Source organism: Talpa occidentalis, unplaced genomic scaffold, assembly GCF_014898055.3.
Source record: "Talpa occidentalis isolate TD23 unplaced genomic scaffold, MPIMG_talOcc4v2.1 talOcc4.14, whole genome shotgun sequence".
Classification (NCBI taxonomy): Eukaryota; Metazoa; Chordata; class Mammalia; order Eulipotyphla; family Talpidae; genus Talpa; species Talpa occidentalis.
Genome location: NW_023601433.1, coordinates 54,816,305 through 54,837,916, shown reverse-complemented (window position 1 = coordinate 54,837,916; position 21,612 = coordinate 54,816,305). Strand labels below are relative to the sequence as shown.

The 21,612-nt window shown below is 35.2% G+C and overlaps 1 pseudogene; it reads right to left on the bottom strand.

Annotated features, from left to right (window-relative positions):
* Window positions 1-7,085: 7,085 nt before the first annotated feature.
* LOC119244164 (60S ribosomal protein L22-like) lies at window positions 7,086-8,252 on the bottom strand (annotated as a pseudogene).
* Between the last annotated feature and the right edge of the window lie 13,360 nt (window positions 8,253-21,612).

The window sequence follows — 21,612 nt, the reverse complement described above, 5'->3', positions numbered from 1 at the left end:
TGAATACTTTAAATGATGAATAATAAGAAAATTAAAGTGAGCATTCCATTTAGTTCATAAAACTGTATTATACAGGCTGTAAGCGGAACATATGCCTCCATTTATTATTAAATTTAAAGCTATAAGAGAGAATGAACTCTCTACCCACCTTCTCAAATATAGACAAATATTTCTAATCTCTGTAGAAAAGCCAAAGAATCAGGCATGTCCAAAGAGTGAGCTTTTCCTCCTCATAGATTTCTATAATAGAGGCCTCGAGTCAAGTTCCCAAGCCAATACATTATAATACCCACAGCAGGATAACGTCTCCTTGCTGCTGTTATGGTTATTAATGCAGTTACTATTGAGAATTCTATTAGCTGCATGCTTGACTAAGGATATGAGTTTATCTTCACAATATCCCTGGAAGGCAGACAGGTGATGACTTTTATTAACACCATTTTAGTGATAAAGGAACCAGAAAGAAGAAATGCAAAGGCATTTCCCTGCATAATGCGGTGAATCTAAAACAGAATAAATTTGGAACTCAAAGTATTTCGATTGTTGGAGTACACTAAAGCAATGATTCATACTGTATATATTTTGGGACAGAATCTCTGTTATTGAGAAAGATTTTCTCCAAGGTCAAAAAAGAAAAATCTTAATGGCCCTGGTAGTACATTCAAAAAACTATATATATATATATATATATATATATATATATATATATAAAGCTATATACATTTATATATATAAAGCTATATATATTTATATATAAACTATATATATATATTCTTTTTTTGTTGTTGGTATTGGCATACCCTTATAGAGTTATTTACTGTAAGAGAAGGAGGGGATCAGTTTGAAATTTCCTACAAAGCACACTTTAATTTTTATCTATTCAGGATATAGAAGTTACCCAATCTTCACAGCCTATCATTTTTAGTTTAATTCTGTTTGTTTATTATTATTTTTTTTAGTGTTGAAATACCTATCATAGTAAATTCAGAATTGTTCAAGGAAAGAAATCTCTGTCCAAGATATGGCTACCATACCCTGTGCCCTGATTCAATACTATGGTTCATAAGTTGGAATAGATATAAGGTTAAAAAAAAAGTCAGCCTCTTTAGTCTTACTAGGTAACACTTCAATGATCTGTCCCCAAACTGTCTTTCTGATAAATGTTCCTGCCACGTATAAAAATATTCTAAACTATCACAAATCACCCTATTCCTTATAATTAACTCCAAGAAGCTATTTATGTGCATTAAATCAAAGTTCTCACTTTACATTATTAGGAAATCATGATGGTAAGTCAATTAAAAGCAAAAGCAGTTCCTCAAATAACTTTGTTTCAATCAACATTTGCTGGGGATTTTTTTTTCTCATCAAAATTATAGCAAAACGAAATTGAACAAGAGCTGGTGTTTGAGGAACTGCTGTATGTTTACCCCATCTACTTAGGAAAATGTTATCTTCTTCTTAATCTACATATTACAGCCCCTTTTTGTCTTTAAGATACTATTGAAATATTATAGCTACTGTTGAATACTAAAATTATCATTGCGGGGTCATTAACTGTCTCTCACTTCCAATAAGATTTATCAATAACTTGTGGACTGTTGTCACATAAAAAAGTATCATAATCCACTTTTAAAAATTTTTCTACAATAACTGGCATTGAGTTTTTTAGATAGCAAATGTTCAAAAAGTGTTTCTTTTTGTTCAACTATTTTTTAATGTTTCTTTAAGTTTTTCTTGCTGTGGGCCTCCCTGATGGTGCGCAGGGTTAGGGCGTAGCCTATGAAGGTGTCCGCAGCCTCTGCAGCACGAGTTCGATCCCTGGCTGGCCAGGGAGCAGCCCACATGGCACAGCAGACTTCTGACTTGCCCACTGCTCCCCTCAGTAGTGTATTTCAGTACATCTGCTTGTTCTGTTCCCCGATCTGTCTCTGGTGAATCCTCTCATTTTCAACACCTGTGGCCTGTACACCAGCTCTTGTATGCATAAAATAAATAAATCTTTAAAAAAATAAATAAATTTTTCAGAGAAGAGGTAGAATTAGCTTTGGAATAAGAGATACATCCTTTATAGGACACAAATGGGTAATAAGGTCAAGAAAAACCAACTTATTTGTTGGCATTAGTCATTTTGAATTAAGTAGAATTTGTGTGTGGGGTAGATAACTATTACTTATTTTGTTTGATCCTTTCTCCATATTATGCATGTTAGTTAATACAGCTAGTATTATTTTTCTCTAGCTCTGTAATCTGTGCTCTCTAGCTAACTATTTAAAATTGCATCCACATACCAAAAAACCTGAGATTTTCCTGAAAGTTGCTTTTTAGAAAAGTTAAGAGATATATTCTTGTTTCTAGAGAGACAGTTACACAAAAAACTAAAGCAAATATAAAAAGGAGGACTATGCTGAACTCTCCTAGGAAAATAGGTAGTAGATAGATAGATGATAGCTAGCTAGCTAGCAAGCTAGATAGAAAGATATGATTAGAACTAGAAGAAAAATGAATATTTTAAGTTACCAGGGTTAGAGGAGCTATGACTTTGAAAAGTGTATCATAAAAGTGTAGGTAATTTCAGGAGTTTGTCTAATTTATCATGTAATCAAAATACCACGCTCTGGGTGATGCCCCAAACCTTTATATAAAATTGCTCAAATCACAGCCCATAATTGATGGAAAATCCAACATACTCTGATATTTCCAAGAATTCTTTGGAAGGTTGGGGTAAGGTAGGATGAGGTGGGTTGAGTTTTTTTTTTGTGTGTGTGTGAAGTCTATGGTACTTGTCATGCAGAATACTTTCATTATTCTACATTTCAAATACTAGAAAACCAGTATTATTAATCCACATTCAAAGAGAGAAATATTTATAAGAGAATAAAAAATTTGCGGAAATAAAGTTTGATGTTATTGGTGCTACATGAAGAGCATCAATTATCGTTAATATATGCAAAAAATTAAATGTAGGGGAAGGATTTTTAGTGGAATGTAGCTAAGTTAGAAATCCAGTTCTTACCATATGGAGGCACCAGGCCACATTATAAATCTTCACTTCAGAGCACTACCATTGACAGGATAGCGCTGCCCCAAAATCTGTACCTATTATTTTTCAGTGTAAATTCCAAATTCCTAAGAGGAACATGAATGACCCAAATGAGAACAAGGTTTCCATAACTAGAAAGTCCATTCCTGTTTTATAACTAGGCCAAGTGGGACTAGAAGAAGCTATGCAATTCTGCTTTTGTGCAATAAGAATCTTTCTTGGAGAAAGATGATGACTGGGGCATGAGAGCCTCTTAAGGAGGGTCTCATAGACAACTTGTTTAGTGTTTTTGACAGAAGAGGACATGGACTCCCTTGAGGATTGAGTGGCGTGCTCAAGGCCACGTGCTAGAGGCTGAGATGTAAGTGAAAGAGAGGCATCCTGGGCCCATTCTTTTCCTGTGTCTGACTCACCTGCACATCAACCTTCTATTACAGAGATTAGAAGAACATTAAATCATCGAGAATTTAGGGGAAAGAATTCTATTTCTTGAACTTAAAATAGGAAAATGTAATTCAAGTATACATAGCACAAATGAGGTACTTACTTCTGTATCCTTGTCATATTCCCTGCATCAGTACTGTGCATTAGAAATCAGAGGACTACATGAAGATTCGAACTCACATAAAGCATAATCTTGACAAAAATTTAAATTCATCTAAAAATTGTTAGAGAAATAGAAAACATCACATGGTGTAATTTTCTGACTTTATATCATTCTGAAGAAAGTTGTGTATTCTGTCAGTTTCCTGGCTCTGATCTGACATGGGTTCAAGATTGAGAACCATAGACCTGGTCCACTTGCCCATAAAATCGGGACACTAGACCATCTGCATTGACATCAGTGGAGAATTTCCTAGAAATGCAATTTTTCAGGACATTATCTGCTCTACTAAATTAGAAGCTTTGGAATCAGGTTCAGTCATCTTTTCTTAAACAGGCTTCTAGGTAATTCTGATAAATGAGTTTTAGACCCACTCCATCTAGTCCACTACTACTGCCTTTTCAAAAACTGTCCCCCATAACTACTTCTTAATAGGCCTAGCTTATTTCATTTTTATTTTAGAAAACTTACAGAGCATATTCTATATGTCAGCATTTCTCTAAGTATTTTAGAAATATTAACTCATTTAATCCTCATAACAGCCCAATGACAAGAAAGTGTATCAGTTTTACAGTGGCAGAAATTGAGGCACAGAGAAGCTGGGAACTTTTCTACTTTGATGTGGTAATTCTGGGTTTATTGTAGGCAGTGAGACTCTGCTTGTGACACTGTGAGACCATTTTCACCACAGCACCACTCTTACTCACACTAAACTAACTCTAGTTTGAACTTGTTTCTGCTGCCACTCACCATCCAGTCCTAATTCTTGTTGCAAGAATCTCTTACTTGTACTCTGAAATTATTATTTTCTTCAGTCCGTTGTCATATAGCAAGTGTGACTACCAGCACTATCATTACAAGCCCACATTTCTTATAAAGGCAGAATTTCAGGTCCTGCCCTAGAGCTGCTGAATCTGAATCTGCATTTTAATAAGACCCTAAAGTGAGTAAAATTTAGAATTTGGAAAGTGCTGTTTTTATAAGTTCTCATTAATATTCACAGAGGACTTTAATTTCCTCTCCAAGATTAAGAAATGAGCACTGGTCTAGGAGAATCCCATAGAAAACGTCAGTCTCTCTACCTGCAGTGGCTTGTTCGGTATAAAAATCATAATGCAAGAAAAGACCTTAAAGCTGATGAAACTTGAGACCAATAATCGTGTGTGAGCATTTTGAAGAGAGGGTTATTTTTAACTCTAGACTGGTCATCATGAGACATAAGACTAATGATGATGCCATTGTTCACTACACAGATTAGAGGATGGAGCGAAATAGATGAAGCCAAACCAAGAGACACGTGCAGGTGGTAAATCCATGTTTGCCTGCAACCTGCTCTTCTAAATCTTTCTTGTGTGAGTCAACAACTTTCCATATTTTCCTAAAATAGGTTAGTAACCTTATTTTATTGTCACATGCAATAATATTTAGGGACTGATACAGTATCTGTTCTATTCACTTGGTAGACTTTATTATATCTTATTTTGGATTTTAGTAAGCATTTACCTCCAGACAAATTGTAAGTTTCTTGAGAGGGTAAAAGTTACCTTCCAACTTTTTTGTTACAACTATGGTACCTTGTATGATACAGACTATTGAATACAGAATTTTGTACTGAATAAACACTGACTGACAATGTTTTAAATGATCAGAAGAGGAAAGATGTTTATTTCAGCAAACGTTCATTGAAATCTCTCCAGTGGCATTGACTAGATGGTGCACTGGTGGAACAGAGTTGTTTAAAATATATTTCCTATTATCCAAGATACTGTCTCCTGGGGAAAATGGTAGTAATTTTGTTTTAATTTTTAATATATGAAAGGTAATTCTTATCTCAATTCATTTGGACTGTGATAGATTATTATACATGAAGTGACTTTTATCTCATAGTTCTGGAAGCAAAAGTCTAAGATCAAGGTGCTGACAGATTTAGTGTTTGGTGAGTTTTCCTCATGTTCCATAGATGCTGTGATGGGCCCTCTGGGTCACTTTTATATGGACACTAATTCCACTCATTAGGTTCCACTCTCATGATCTTAATACCCTCCAAAGGTCCCACCTTCTAAAGTCATCACCCTGGGGATTACAATTCAACACATCAACTGCGGAGGGGGCACAGTTAAGGTGTTGTCTATGAACCAAGAAATAGGTCCTCACCAGACGCTATTTCTGCTGGTGATTTGATTTTGAATTTCTAGCCTCCAGAACCTTGAGAGATAAATATTTGTTGTTTATAAGCTCCTTAGCCTATGGTTATTTTGTTATAGTCTCCTGAGGGATGAAGACCCAATGATGAAAGAGTTGCAGAGAACAGGACTGAAGGTCGCACAATGGTGTTATACTCATTCCCAGAAGACAGGTGATAAATAGCAAGAGTGTCATCTTCAGATAGGAGGGCTTTTTCTGTTTTGGGGGGATAATGAGACACACATTAACTCAGTATCATGTTAGAATTAAAACATGATCTGACCCAAGTTGTGTCTAAATAGAACATGTGGCAAAGGAATTTCCTTTTTCTTATGTGATTATGCACTGTGGGGTACAAAGAGGTAATTTGAGAACATGATGCCATAGAGCATACTGGCAGAATAGATTACCAGATGACAAGTATTTGCCCTCTATTAAAATATAATCCTGAAATAAGTCATGGCTAACATACATGGATTATGACAAGAAAACACAATGAACTTAGCAATCAATTCATAATATCCAATTTGAAAAGGAGATATAAGTATATACAGTATGTAATGACAAAATTACATGAGAAGTTGGCAAATCTACCATCAGATAAAAGCTTTAACAGAGAAGTAAAGAGCTTCCTGATTATGGGACACAATATGGGAAACTGGCACACATAAAGAAGTTGTGAAAGCTCTGCTCCTCTCCCCTAGGCCTGAACCCCAAATCTCTTCCATCTGGATATTGATTTGTTCCCTTTGTAACAAATCAGCAAATCCAATAAGACTTATCATGAGCCCAGCTTTTCAAACTTAAGACCAAAGGGCCTGGTGATGGAGAATGTGGTAGCCACTTTTTCCATAGAATTTTCATAAATGTGTTTGATTTTTTTTCATATTGGACTTCTCATTTTGCTGCTGGAACTTGCTGCAGTGCCTTTCTTATGGGAGCAAATATCTTTTCTCTTGCAATAATAATGACTATTTCTGGAATTGTGTTTATGGTTCTTATTGTAGTATCACCGTGTATGAAGCAAGCCAAAAATGAAAAAATTCACCATTCAACATGGAAGAATTAGCAAACCTCAGAATACCAATAGTCCTAGCAATGACCACTGTCAATATCTTGAAATGAAGGCATCAGCATCAAGCCCTTATCATTGTATATTAAATGCAAATCTTTCGTCTTTGGATATTCTTCTTCTTCTTCTTTGCTCCAAGTCTTTCTCAAGAATGCATATGAAATATTTCAGATATATGAGCTTTAATCCTCATCTTCCTCCTCATCTTCCTCCTTGTTAATCCTGAAGTAACTTAATCTGTAACTTTGCTATTAGCAACTACAGACAACCAACCATGAAGATTATTCTTCAAATATATTTTGGTGAGGTATTTCAAACACCTTTTAGAAAAAGTAACTTCAGAAGTTCCCTGATGTTTTTGCTCTGTTCAGTGGTCACTATCCCTCTACTGAGAGTCCCAGCCTTCCTGTTCACTTTGAGTGTCTCTGTAAGAAACTGCTCAAAACTGGCAGCCTCCATGGTTATATATAGATATATTTTCTTTTAAAGATTTATTTATTTATGCATACAAGAACTGGGGTGTAAGCCAGAGGTGTTGGGCATGAGAGGATTCACCAGAGAGAGTGGGAAGCAGATCAGGCAGATCTACTGAAATACACTGCTGAGGGGAGCAAGCAGGCGAGACAGGAGAGGTCCACTGCACCATGTTGGATTGAACTTGCGCGGGGATCGAACTCGTGCTGCAGTGGCTGGTGATAGCTTGATAGCACTGTCTTTAATCCCTGTGCCACCAGGGAGGCCCATGGTTTTATTTTCAAAAGGGAAGGGGCAGTCAAGAATGAACCTCAGAATCTGCTGGGATTTTTGCCTCCCTTCACACAAGTTTTCACCAGCACCAGGAGCCACTGGATTCAAAAAGGACCTTTGCACCTTTTTAACCTTTTTAAACCCCTTTGAGCATTGTTTAAATAGATATAAACTCTGGCTTCTAAAAAAAAATCCCAGAAATCAGAGAAACATCTAACAATAAATTTAACTTTGCAGATATTTCTAACATTCTTCACCAAGTAACTACAGTTGGCATAAAAGATGAAAAGGGAAAGGATCCCAATTAGCTAGCTCGGTAACCAAGCCCACATCAAAGCTCCTATTTCTAGCAGAGGAAACTCTTTATTAATCGCCTGACTTGGCTGGCTACATTCTAGCAAGACTGGTTTGAGCTGTGTGTTTACTTTTCCACAGTCCTCAAGAGTCCTGAGTCCTAGTCCTCATTGATATGGACAATGACACACAAAAATGTTTCATGTGACATCAGCAGGAAATAGAATTGAATGAAATGACCAATGGACATTCAGAGACAAGATAAGGAGGACCCCTTACCTGGAAGAGGGACAAGTAGCTGTGACCATGGTGTCACTATTGCTGATGGAATGCATATTTAAAGGATGCTTTTGGGGCCTCCCTGGTGGGGCAAGGAGTTAAGACACAGCACTGTGCATCTATCCTCAGCCACTGCAGCATGAGTTCAATCCCTGGCCAGGGAGCTCCCTACATGGTACAGCAGACCTCTCCTGTATCACCTGCTGCTCCCCACAGCAGTGTATTTCAGTAGATCTTCCTGTTCTGCTCCCCACTCTGTCTCTGGTAAATCCTCTCATCCCACCCCACTTGCACCTCTGGCCTATACTCCAGTTCCTGTATGCATAAATAAATAAATCTTTGGAACCTCCCTGGAGGTGCAAGGGGTTAAGCACCACACTAGGAAGCAATCAACAGCCTCTGCAGCATGAGTTCGATCCCCGGCCAGCCAGGGAGAAACACACATGGCAAGGTAGGCCTCTCCTGTCTCGCCTGCTGCTCCCCTCAGCAGTGTATTTCGGTTGATCTGCTTGTTCTGTTCCCCGCTCTGTCTCTGGTGAATCCTCTCAGCCCCCACACCTCTGACCTGCACCCCAGCTCTTGTATGTATAAATAAATAGATCTTTTTTTAAAAAAAATAAATCCTTAAAAAATGTAAAGGATGCTTTGATGCTTCCCTCCATGGAGTCTGGTAAATAAACACAGTGGGAAGTGGCTCCAATTACAAGAAGGACAAGCGGTGTGAGACTTGTGAAACTATGAATTAATAGAAGGAAAAAGATGGATAAAAAAGAGTTCCTGGACTCCAGGTTTCCTTTTTTTTTATCTCCTCATACTTTCCCTGAGTACTTCAATACACTAGCTTTAAAACTGCAAACAATGACTTATGAATTTCATGGGATAAATATATAAAGTAATAACATTGGCCAGTGGAAAGTGGTGTCAGATTTCTTCTCCACACAGGAACTCTGAGAACTGCACTCCACAATGAGTCCTGTCACCATGAGGTTCTGCTAACATGACCCTAATGAGGAGGGGTCCAGAATTCATTTTTGGTTTAGAATTCACTGGCAGTTTGAGTGTAGGCTCAATCTTTATGCTCTTATTGAAATTCGAGTTCCATGCTGAATTAATTAGCAAAAAGACTGAGGTTTGGACATTTTTAGTTTTCTCTATCTTATTTTCCTTGATATATTTTATTTTTGTATCTTGATAGAAAATTCATTTGCATCTGATTTATTTACATATTAAGATTAATTTAAGGGAGGTCTCCTTGGTGGCACAAGGGGTTAAGACATAGCATTCTGAAGCTATCCGCAGCCACTGCAGCACGAATTCCATTCCCCGGCCAGGGAGGTGACCCACATGGTGCAGTCTCACCCACTGCTTCCCTCAGCAGTGAATTTCAGTACATCTGCCTATTTTGCTCCCCAATCTGTCTCTGGTGAATTTTCTGACCCCCCGCATCTCTGGCCTGCACCCCAATTCTTGTATGTATAAATAAATACTTTAAAAAAAGATTAATTTGAGGAATAAAAAATGTGTAAAACACTGGGAATCAAGTAACCCCAATAATTCTTTTTTTTTGTTGTTGAAGATTTAGATTTATTTATTTATTTTTACACAGAAGATCTGGGGTGAAGGCCAGAGGTTGGTGTGTCGGGGGAGGTGAGAGAATTTACCAGAGACAGAGTGAGGAGCAGAACAGTCGGATTTTTCTGAAATATACTGCTGAGGGGAGCAGCGGGGGAGACTGGAGAGGTCTGCTGCCCTATGTGGGTTAGTTACCTGACTGGGATCGAACTAAGGCTGTAGTAGTGATAGCACTGAGACTTAAACCCTAGGCCACCAAGGAACCGCCCCCCCACCCCTCAGGTCCCCGCAATAATTCTTTGACTCAGCAAAAGTGTGCCCTTTAAAAACAAATGTGGGTGTTTTGATGGTGAACTCTGGGAAAAATACTTGAAGGGGGGAAATCCTATACTATCAAAACACAAACCAGCGATGTAAGGCAATGTTACCTCAATAAGAAAAAATAAAAAAAGAAAAACACATATTGACAAAAATTCCCCCTTTTCATTCTGTCATTAAATCCTGTACAGCTTTCTGTTGCTTAGTACTCATCTGTTGCCTCTCAATAAACATGAAGAGCACTTTCTATTTCTTGCTGTAAGTGAATACTATTTATATCTTAGATATTCCAGATCCCTTCACATGTCATTTGACACCCAGTGGCAAGAATGAGTTCCCTGAACTGTCTGTCTCTCTCTGACAGGTCCACTGAAAAGCAGTTTGCCTGCAGCAAAAAACATTGTTATTTCACTATCTTCAAGAGAGCAAGAGACAGTTTTATACATTCTAACATAAGGCATACAATGAAATTCAGCAGAAACTGATTTCTTTAAAAGATCCTGGTTTTGACCAAATTAGTAGGGACTGACATATTTTGAATTGCTTAAGTGTACATATTGTATTTCTTTGAAATTTAACTGTATAATCTTTGCTCTAGGGAGAAATACATTAAAATTTATTGGCAAAATTTTTCCCTTGATTTCCTTTCATGCTAAAATAAAAAGATGAATTAAGACATAGAACATATTTTAGCATTTAAGACTTAGAGTAGCTTTCACCTTGCATGTCTATGTAATGACTGGTATGCTGTTACAACGAATTGCAATACATTTCTGATGTTGTATAATTTTAAGCTAATAGAATGGTTAAAGAGGAAGTAGGCAGCAAAAAATATTTATTTTCTAAATTAATGAAATAACAGGATGATATCTGAAATGAAAGTATGTGTTATCTATAGTAAATTTTTATCAATTGATATGCAAATCCACCTTTTATTCATCCTAAAGATCTGCTATGTTCTGATTGTCTCTATAATTATGCAACTCATGATACAACGTTCATCCAAGACTATCGATCCAGCATTTCTTCATTTCTCTGATGCTGGAGTAAGCCAAAGGCAAACAAACACATAGCTGAGCTGCTGAGAGCTGCCCAAGCAGCCAGAGGAATGTCAACAATAAGCAGATTTCCCTAAACATTTTTACTCAAAATCCTGCTTTTACACAGAATGTCTATGTTAAATGGGAGTGAATTTCCAACCTCAGTGATAACCTTTGAATCAATTAAAGCTGCAATTCTCGCCTCTATCTGAAATTTTAAAATCAACTCTTCTCACAATTCTTTTTGCAATTAAGAAAGGTAATGATGAAAAAAATCAATAATAATGAATATTTATTGATTCCTTGGATTGTACCAAATAAGTACAAAGAAAAAAATCATTCCTAGTTAAATGGTCTCCCAGCCACTGGGCAGCACCCGTTCACAACCCATGCTATGCTCTTATAGTCATGGTTGTCCCTTTTAAACAAGGATTTGGTGTAAAAAAACACACTTAAAAAAGACCACTGGTGTCCCAGGGATCTTAGGATAAACATCAAAATATTTGAAATGTTTCATGGGACTCTCATGGGATCAGTCCATTGAAGACCACCCAGTCTTCCTCAGACCTCACCAGGGAATGTTTCATTCCCAGCCACGTTGATTTTCCTCTTCTCTCTCATAGCCCAGCATGTGTGTATACTATTCCTTCAACAGAAATTGTTCTAGTTCCTCCTCTTGTCCTGCTCACTTCTCACTCTCCACTCTCAGCTAAGTAGTAATTTCCCTTCAAAACTATCCCAACCTCCCAGAATATTTCAAAAACTCCAATGACAGTTTGCTATAAGCCTATGTGTCTCTCATTGGTAGTAAAATCTGTCCCCTACTATGTGCTCCATGAGGGCAGTAAGACTCCTCGGTGACTACAGTTCTAATGCACACTATGCATATCAGTCACTTGACAAGTATTTCTTCAATGCAAGAATACCACTAGATGATAAAAGAACTTAGATTATCTAAGTCCTCAGAGTAAAATGCTTGTAGATTATTGACTAACCAGGCTCTTTAAAGTTTTACTAGGATGAGTAGAGACACCCAGACACCAAACTGTGAACATTCTTCTATGGAAAACTGCTCTAATTGCATCACACAGGCACCTATGTTTATCATATTATACTTTAAATAGTTGCTGTATTGATTTATGGATGATTTATAAGCATATTTCTTAAATTCAAAGAATGTGGAGTGCATAGATTACTTTTTTATTATGAGTATGTACCTAAAATTTGATCAGTAAATTTAAATTCTTTAAATTTTTTGACGCTTGATTTATATATACTTACCAAAGTTTAAATTATTATTCACATTGTTTAATTTTTCTCTCGCTCTGTTAAAACATTTCTCTAATTGTGAATTTGCCTATTTCTCATATATTGCCGTTACTTATTATATGTATTTTTCTCATTTTTCTCCATCGAACAGTATGATCCATATGTAAGTACATTAATTTTTCTTTTTTTGCATCCAATCTGTTAAAACCATGTAGTGACTTATTTCAATATTATATTTTCACTGGAGAGTGCATCTGTTTCTTATTACAGTTTTTACATCTCTGCTGAGATTTTATATTTTTATATTCATTCGAGATAATTTTCCTTTACAGTCTTTAGAATCAATATTATAACTGTTTTAAGATCTTGACCTGCTCATTTCCATATCTAGGTCATCCTTACTGACTTCCCATTTTCTTAGTATGGGTCCCATTTTTTTTTCTGTTTCGTGTATGCCTGGTAATTTTGTCATCCTAAATGTTATGAATAGTATATTGAAGTCCATGGATTTTGCTATATGCCTCTGAAGTATATTACTTATTTTTTATTTTTGGCAGTCAGTGGACTGAAATCAAACCACATACTTTTTCTCCTACTCAGAGCAGCAGCAGAAATGGCTCTTCAGTGTTTTAGCTTTTGCTTTGCTGCATAATGTTTCATGTGTAATTCATGAATCACTGAGATTTGCAGTTAATGTCCAGAATTTGGATCTAAACCAATGTTGTGTTCCCTTTTCTTCTAGACCCCTTCAAGTCCCTATCACATTCCAAATGTAGGAGAGGCCTACATTCAGTTTTCTGGTTCCTTATACTAATAAAATAGTTAATTACTACTTGATTTCTAACTTTCTTGTTGTTTCGTGGTGCCTAGATTTGAGAAATAAAAAATAGTCTCTGGTTCACATTAAAATTAAGGACTTTTATTTATCAAAAAAAATTTAAAATGTCTTCATTGTATTTGGCATACAATGCCTACAACTGAAAAAAATATTAGCATTAAATTACTTCAAAATACTACAAAAGTAAACCAAGTACTAAAATGACCCCAAAATTTGTACTGAATGATACTTCATACACAGAAATACTCACAGACAATGAAAAAAAAGAAGAATTTCAACATCAGTGGTGATTAAAATTATACAGAGAAGCACAGTGGAATCTCATTTGATTAATATTTTAGTCTGAAAAAAAACAAGTATTAAAGAGAATATGGATAAATAGGTTTATATATTACTATGGGGATAAATTTATATATGCAATAAATTTATTAAATCTAATATATCTCACTTTTCTGAGATCTCTTTAAAATCAGTTTAATCTCTCCAGAATTTAACTACAGCAGAAAATTGTTAAATCTATACTTGTTTTCTCATATTCATGTATTTCACTTATTCTCTTATTCACTTATTTTTCTTTTAAAAGTTAGGGCATTCGTTTTTCCTTGATATTAAATGATTATATTTTCTTGCTTGTAAAATATTAGTATATGGCTACTGTTGAATTAAAAATTTACTAAGCAAACATTTTTAATCTCAGAAATTTAGTCATAGATATAGCTTCAATAACCCTACATATGGGAAGTTTCAACACTTAAGAAATATTTTGGGTTTATTAATGTATAACTATATACTAAAAATGACATTTTTCTCATACATATAATTTCTTCTTCTTTCTCCTGTGTCTCTTTCTTTAAACTATAATTTTGGCTGTATGTTAGTTCCACACTAAGTTCTTCGGGTTTCTGAAAAAGCTACATCTTAGATAATAAATAAATTTGGAAAATTATCTATAGGAGCAAGAAAATTGAACATATATATTTTCTTAATACAAGGTATAATTTAGAATTATAAATAGTGATGGTAAATTTGCCCAGAATATTTTGCTATTTAAACTATTGGTTTGGAAGGCCTAATTTATTTTGAACATATTTTTTTCTCAATAACTTCCTCAGAGTAAAACCTATCCAAACTTTTTGGATAGGGAATTTATTATAAGAGCTGAAATGGTTTTGGACAATAAGAATTATTTCCAAAACAAATGTTTTGATGAGTTAAAGTTAAAGAATCAGAAACACATGGACTGAGTTTTCCCACAAAAAAAGAGTATATTTTCAAGAAAGAGTGGTTTTCTAAAGCTTGTTTTATTTTGTAAAATCCAGGGTATTTGGCAATCACTTAAAATATTTATTGAATCCAGTTATATGTCAATTAATCCATATATATTTATGTATGTATGTGTGTATATATATTCATACACAGACATATCACAAGCACACATATATAATGGTGACCAAAAAGAAGGTCATACTATTATGGGTCCATTCCTTCTTATTTATTTATTTTTTTAAATTTCAATTTTAATATACATTTATGGCCACCATATTGGACAGCATAGTTCAACACACTTCCTTTTTTCTTCAAATTTTAATGATTTGCCAATTGTTTACATAATCAGGTAATTTTGAGAGTACAACTACATACCTCCTTACATGCAGATGCTTCCTTCATCCTCCACAATTACTCTAAGAGCAGTACTTTCTAGCATCCCTCCCCTGTTTTGTCCTCCTCACCCCTACCATCCACTCTGCTTACCAGCATATTTTTCATTGAGTCTAAAAATTATTTTTATTATGTTTTACTGGTTTGTTTTGTGTGATTATTTTTATTCTGGAAATGATTAAAACCATCTGTAACTCTCACTTTTTGACTTACTTCGCTAGCTCAGTCATCTCAAGATCCATTACTTTTGTTCCAAAAGGTACTATTTCATCTTTTTACATAGCTGAGCAGCATTCCATTCTGTATATTACCCACATTATTTTTTTTATCCAGTTGTCTGTTAATGGGCACTTAGATTGATTCCATGACTTGGCTATTGTGAATAATGCTGCTATGAATATGCATAAGTCTTTTCATATTAGGGTTTTTATATTCTTTGGGTAAATATCTAGAATTGGAATTGTTGGACCTACATGGCATTTCCATGTTCATTTTTTTGAGCAATCTCCATACCATTTTCCACAGAGGCTGCACTAAATTACATTCATACCAACAGTGGTGAGTATTCCTTTTTTCTGCACACCATTGATAACACTTGTTGTTTCCAGGTCTTTTGACTTGGGCCACTCACACAAAGGTGAAACAATATCTGATAGTGGTTTTGAGTTTCATTTTCTTTATAGTAAGTGACATTGAACATTATTTCATGTGCTTATAGATGAGTTGAATGCCTATTTATTTTAATGCTTTGGTTTCCTTTTATTAATTCAGTGTAAATCATTGATTACCCAATATTACATGCTTAAATTAACTTAAAGAGATTAAACACTAGATTTTAACTTGCAATATTTTAATGGTAATTATTTTCTTAAATGATTAAGGTAGTCACAAATTAAAACTGATAGAAAATCCTTGAATTTCACATCTCTGGGAGTTCAGTTTACAAGTATTTTATAATTAATTTGAGAACTTTGTTCTTTGATATAACTAATAATTAAGATATTATAATTCAATTTTAGCTTGGTGATTGAAAATCACTTAAAAGACAATGTCATTTTTGGAAACCTTGTAGCATGATAATCCTGATGATTAATAAGGAGAAATGTTTGTGTTACCCAATCTGATGTAATAAACTATTAATTTTCCTTTATTTAAAATATATTAAGCTATCTTAAAAATATAAGCAAGATAATGTAAATTTAAAATATCAAGAAGATATGGTGTATACACATATATACATACACACATATACATTATATCTATATATAGTGGAGCAACATGGATCGAGCTGGAAGGGATTATGCTAAGTGAAATAAGTCAAAAGGAAAAAAGACAAATACCAGATGGTTTCACTTATATGTGGAATATAGAGAAATCAAACAATAGTTCAGACAAAGATAAGCCTTAAAAACAGTCTTTGAAAACTGACCATAGAACTGAGTCAATCAGAAGGGGTAGGAGAGAGAGAGAGGGAAGAACTCTGTGGGAAGAGAGCACAATGGATTTCGGGGGGAAACTATGTTACTGTAGCGATGGGTGTGCTATGGAGACTATGAAGAGGGAGATCTTATACTTTCAAAATGCTAACAATGATGTAAACCAGTGGTTCTAAAAAAATATTTGAAACATGAGCTGGAAAGAATTTAAAAATCTATAGAAAGGTACAAACTATAATATGGCATCAAGTAATAATCTCCAGTTGCTTAAGTATATTCCAGTACCATGCATGTACATCACACACACCCTCTTCACTCCCGTGAAGCACTCACATGTATGTGCACTTTCCGAGACAAGTAGGTCTGGGAAATATTGCAAACTTTACTTTTTAGAGAAACACTTAAATTCTCTATAAACTCATACCAAAAATGTAAAAAGTCAGAAAACCAAACTGAATGTTCAACTCCATCAGATCCAGTTCCCCAAACTTACTACACATCAAAGAAATTTTCCATGAATAATACCTAATATTATACCCCAGGATTAGTTTTTTTGTCAGCCTGCTGTGGTAATCACGGAATATCTTATGGATATTAATTAATTGGTGCTATGCTTTGTGACAGCAAGCATGAAAAAGAAATCTGACTGACTAAATAATTGTTGGTGTCAGTAACATAAAAAGGAAGCTAGAGACAAGCAGGCTTTTATAAAACTGTGGTTTCAGGTAGTTCCTAAATGAAGTTGGAGCCTGTTGCAGCAGTGCTGTTTTGAATTATTTAGAGTTGAATGACTACTATAAGGTAAAAATACACCTTATAAGGTGATAAGGTTATCACAGTGAATTATTTCACATAGAACATAGTCAATGTAATTTAAGAATAGCTAATTTCTCAGGAGAATGTTTTTCCTGTTTCTTTACTTTAGTGAAAAAGCAGTACAAGTTCACATATAATGTGTATGATGTGTAGAAATACAAAAAATAAAATGAAAACACCTTAAATTTTATCACTCAATGAAGGCTGATACATCATTAAAGGCAACTGTATACATATGAATATCAGCTATCTAAATATATGATGTCAGTGACCAATTCTTTACATTGAAGTGCTCTGAGACATTTCTCTGTGCATATTTACACAGAGAGCTCTAAAAATACCCACCTAGTTAGCATGAGTATGGATATACTCATGTATATATGTACACATATATATGCATGCATGTATATAAATACATATGTAAAATAATATCTATATGGTTTGGTAATATATCATTTTGTAATATACTATTTTTTTTCATTTCCAGTCCTCATATATCCATGGTACTGAGAATTGGCAAATTATTCTCCAAAACTCCAAAATTATTTGTTAATATCTTCCATACTTTCCCCTAATTATCCTTAAATGAAAACACAAACTCAGGGCCTCCCCGGTGGTGCAGCGGTTGAACGCTGGGTTGTGAAGCTGCCCGCAGCCACTGCAGCGCTGGTTCGATCCCCGGCTGCCAGGTGAGGGTCCCACATGGCGCGCAGACCTCTCCTGCCGCCCGCTGCTTCCCTCAGCAGTGTACTTCATCAGTCTGTCTGCTCTGCTCTGCTCTCTGCTCTGGCTCTGGTGAATTCTCTCACCCCCCGTGCTTCTGACTGTACCCAGTGCTTATATAAAATAAATAAATAAATCTTTAAAAAAAAAAAAAAAGAAATAAAAAACTCAATAGTTAATCTCATCTTCAATTTCACAGAAAAAGGAAACATAAATTGCATCAGCCAGTAAACGTCACTGCTTTCTATGAAGTCTGCAAAATGATTGCATTGGCGTCTCCACTCCACTCTTCCTTTTGCATGAATGAGTTGGGGGTGCACTTTCTTTCTGTATAAGAGCCCCATTCTTAGATCTCTTTCCTTCCTGTTCTTTTTTGCATCAGCTTCTGTCCTTCTGTACTTTTAAGTTAAACTACTTTACAGTAATAAACAAATTCAAAGAAACAGCATTACTTAAAAAAAAAAAAAAAAAGTGGAATTCCCCTTAACCCACAGCATTCCAGACAGCATTCTCACCTTTTTGCCTCTGGAAAGACAGATTCCTTGAAAGCTTTGTCTAGTCTAGCTGTTTCCACTTCCTGTCTTTCCAGTCACCTTGAATATACACTCATCTGGCCTCTCATTTTGAGATTTTTTTTTTTTAGGAATGGGGAGTTGTGGCATTTTTTCAAACAGCTCTTTCAGCAGTATTCAGAACAGTATCTTATTTTATAGTGTCTTTTAAACAGTTCCTGTTTAAATCAGATGCCTGATTTGCATCCTACTGCAGGTCCTTATTTATATCCTCTTCTGGCTCCTTACCATCCTTCTGACTAAGAGATGATGAAGTTCTTTAAGACTCTTCAAACCCTCCTCGTTTGTCTCTCTACAGTCTCTCCCCATATATTTCTTTTCAGTCTCTGGCTTCAATTACCCTCAACATGGTAATCTTTCCTGTTCTGACTTCTCAGGGCCATGTCATAGATAAAAATGTTTACTTAGCATCTCCATTCTGATGCCCTCAAAAGCAAAATGATCAAAATAGAGTTTACAAACATGTCCAACAGACAGATCCTCTTCTGTTGTTATCCAGTCCTGTGATATTGTCCCTTACCTACACCCCAACTTAATTCACTTGCCTTCAACACTCATGTCTATTCAACCATCAAGGTCTGTTGGCTCTTTTCTTTAAATAATTACAGGCTTGGTCTTTAAATTAATAGAAGTAATGTCTCTGAATTAGAAAACAATGTGACAAAGCAAAATAAAATAACTGTGTAATATAAGGAAAGAATAATGATAATACAGGCAGATAAGTAGGCTGTATTTCTTCTCTGTATTCCTTCTTATTGGTTTTAAAAATCATAACTGGTGACTGAAACAGAAATTATAACACTGGTCCTCCCCTGGTGGTGCAGGTAGTTGAGTGCAGCACTGTGAAGCTGTCTGCAGCCTCTGCAGCGCCGGTTTGATCCTGGCCAGCCGGTGAGATACCCACATGGTGTGGCAGACCTCTCCTGTCCGCTGCTCCCCTCAGTAGTGTATTTCAGTCAGTTGGCCTGTTCTGTTCCCCACTCTGTCTCTGGTGACTCCTCTCACCCTCCCGTGCCTCTGGCCTGTACCCCAGCTCTTGTATAAATAAAAAAAAAGAAATTATAACACTAACATTCAAGACAATGATTTTCAAAAGTGGAACAAGACCTAAATGGAAGCAAAATTCTAGACTTCACTTGAAGTGACAAAAAGTTGATTCCAGGAGACTGTGATATGATTAATATGCATGCTGATTACACTAGTAAGTCACATACCCATAAAAAGATTAACTGGATTACATAAAGAAATCTCAAAATCCAACAGCAAAGAAACAATTTAATTTGAAAATGGACAAAAGACATGAAGAGACATGTTACAGATTAAGATATACAGATGGAAAATAAACAGATGAAAAGATTTTCATCATCAGAAACTATTAAGAAAATGCTAATTAAGACCATATCCAATATCACTCTATATCCATAAGACAGCTAAAATAATTAGAAAAAAATAGTCACGACACCCAATGCTAAGAGAATATACAGAAACTGGATTCTGATACATTGCTGATGGCATTGTAAAGTGGTACAATCACTTTGAAATTTGGCAATTTTTTATAAAACTATGTAGGGCCCACTAAATACACTTAGATATATATTCCAGAGAAATGAAAAATCTATTTTACAGATTAAACAGCACACAAAACCACATAGAATTCTTATTTATACTGGTAAAATAACTGGAAGTGACTCAGATGTATTTCATCAACTGGGTGGTTAAATAAACTACAACATACATTCCATGGAATATTGCTCAGCAGTACAAAGTAATGAGTTAATGGTTCACACAGCAGTTTGTATGACTCTTTAGGGAACTGTGCTGAATAAGTGGAAAAATCAATCCTCAAATGTTTCATACTACATTATTCCATTTATATAATATTTTTGAAATGACAAAATTTAGAAATGAAGAACAGATTAGTGATTACTGAGAGTTAAGGATTGGGAAGAAGTTATCACAGGTCTGTATGAAGTATCCTTGTGTTCAGTTCTCGATTCTGTTGGTAGATACACAAACCTACACATAAGGTAAAACTGTAAAGAACTAAACACACACACACACACACACACACACACAGAGGCACACCAAAAAGTACATGTAAAGCATGGATAGTCTGAACGATGGATGAATTGGATCAAAATCCACATTCTGGTAGTAATATTGTATTACATATTTGCAAAATTTTAATAATGGGGGAAACATTTCTTACAACTACATGTGATTCTATAATTATCTTAATAAACATTTCAATTTAAAAATACAAGCAACATAACAGGCAAATCTATTTCAAGAAGGCAAGTTCAAATTTGAATCATTTGTTCTGAACCCAAATATTATATAGTAGGTTAAAAAAGGATGTGCATGCAATAGCAGTCTATAAACACAAAACTTAACTTTAAGTCTTACAACTTTGTTCAAATGCTATTTAATCACTCACCCTACCTCCCTTGGTTTGTTTCACATATTGTTCTAATTACATAGCCGTTTGCTTTGCGCAGCTGTTTTCAATTTAACAAACCACAGTGACGTACAGAGAGACAAAACAGCCTTTCTCATCTTCAGTGAATGCATCTCTCCCTTAAGCCATAAGAGTTAAACTTTTGGATGGGTTTTGTGAATATATTGCAAAATACAAAACATCTACAACAAAAGGATAACATATTGCACTAGAGAAAACGTTATTCTGTAGAATAAGTAGTAGACCACTCTACAGATACAATTTCCATAAATTCAAATTTAAGAACAAGTACAAAATGAGCAAAAACATGTTAACTGAACTTTGACATGGATTCATTAATTTTATAAAATAGATAAATGAAATTTTTATTCTTGTCTTCATTTCTATTATTATGACAACTTCTCTGCTTTTAAAATGTTTATCTGTTGCTTTTGATTACAGAAGTAGTACATTGTGTGTTCAATTTGGAAGTTGAGAGGAGCAAAAGAAGCACAGAGAAGGAAATAAACCCCATCACAGTTCTGCTGAACAAAGGGACTTCTGTTATTATTTTGTTGAAATTGTTTCCAGCATTTGTTTTATTCATATGTGTGTGTCTTTAACTGACTCATAACTACAGACAGTATCTTAAGGTCTTTCTTGATCAATAGAGGATTTGCATCCTGGGAACCTGATCCTGTCACAGGGC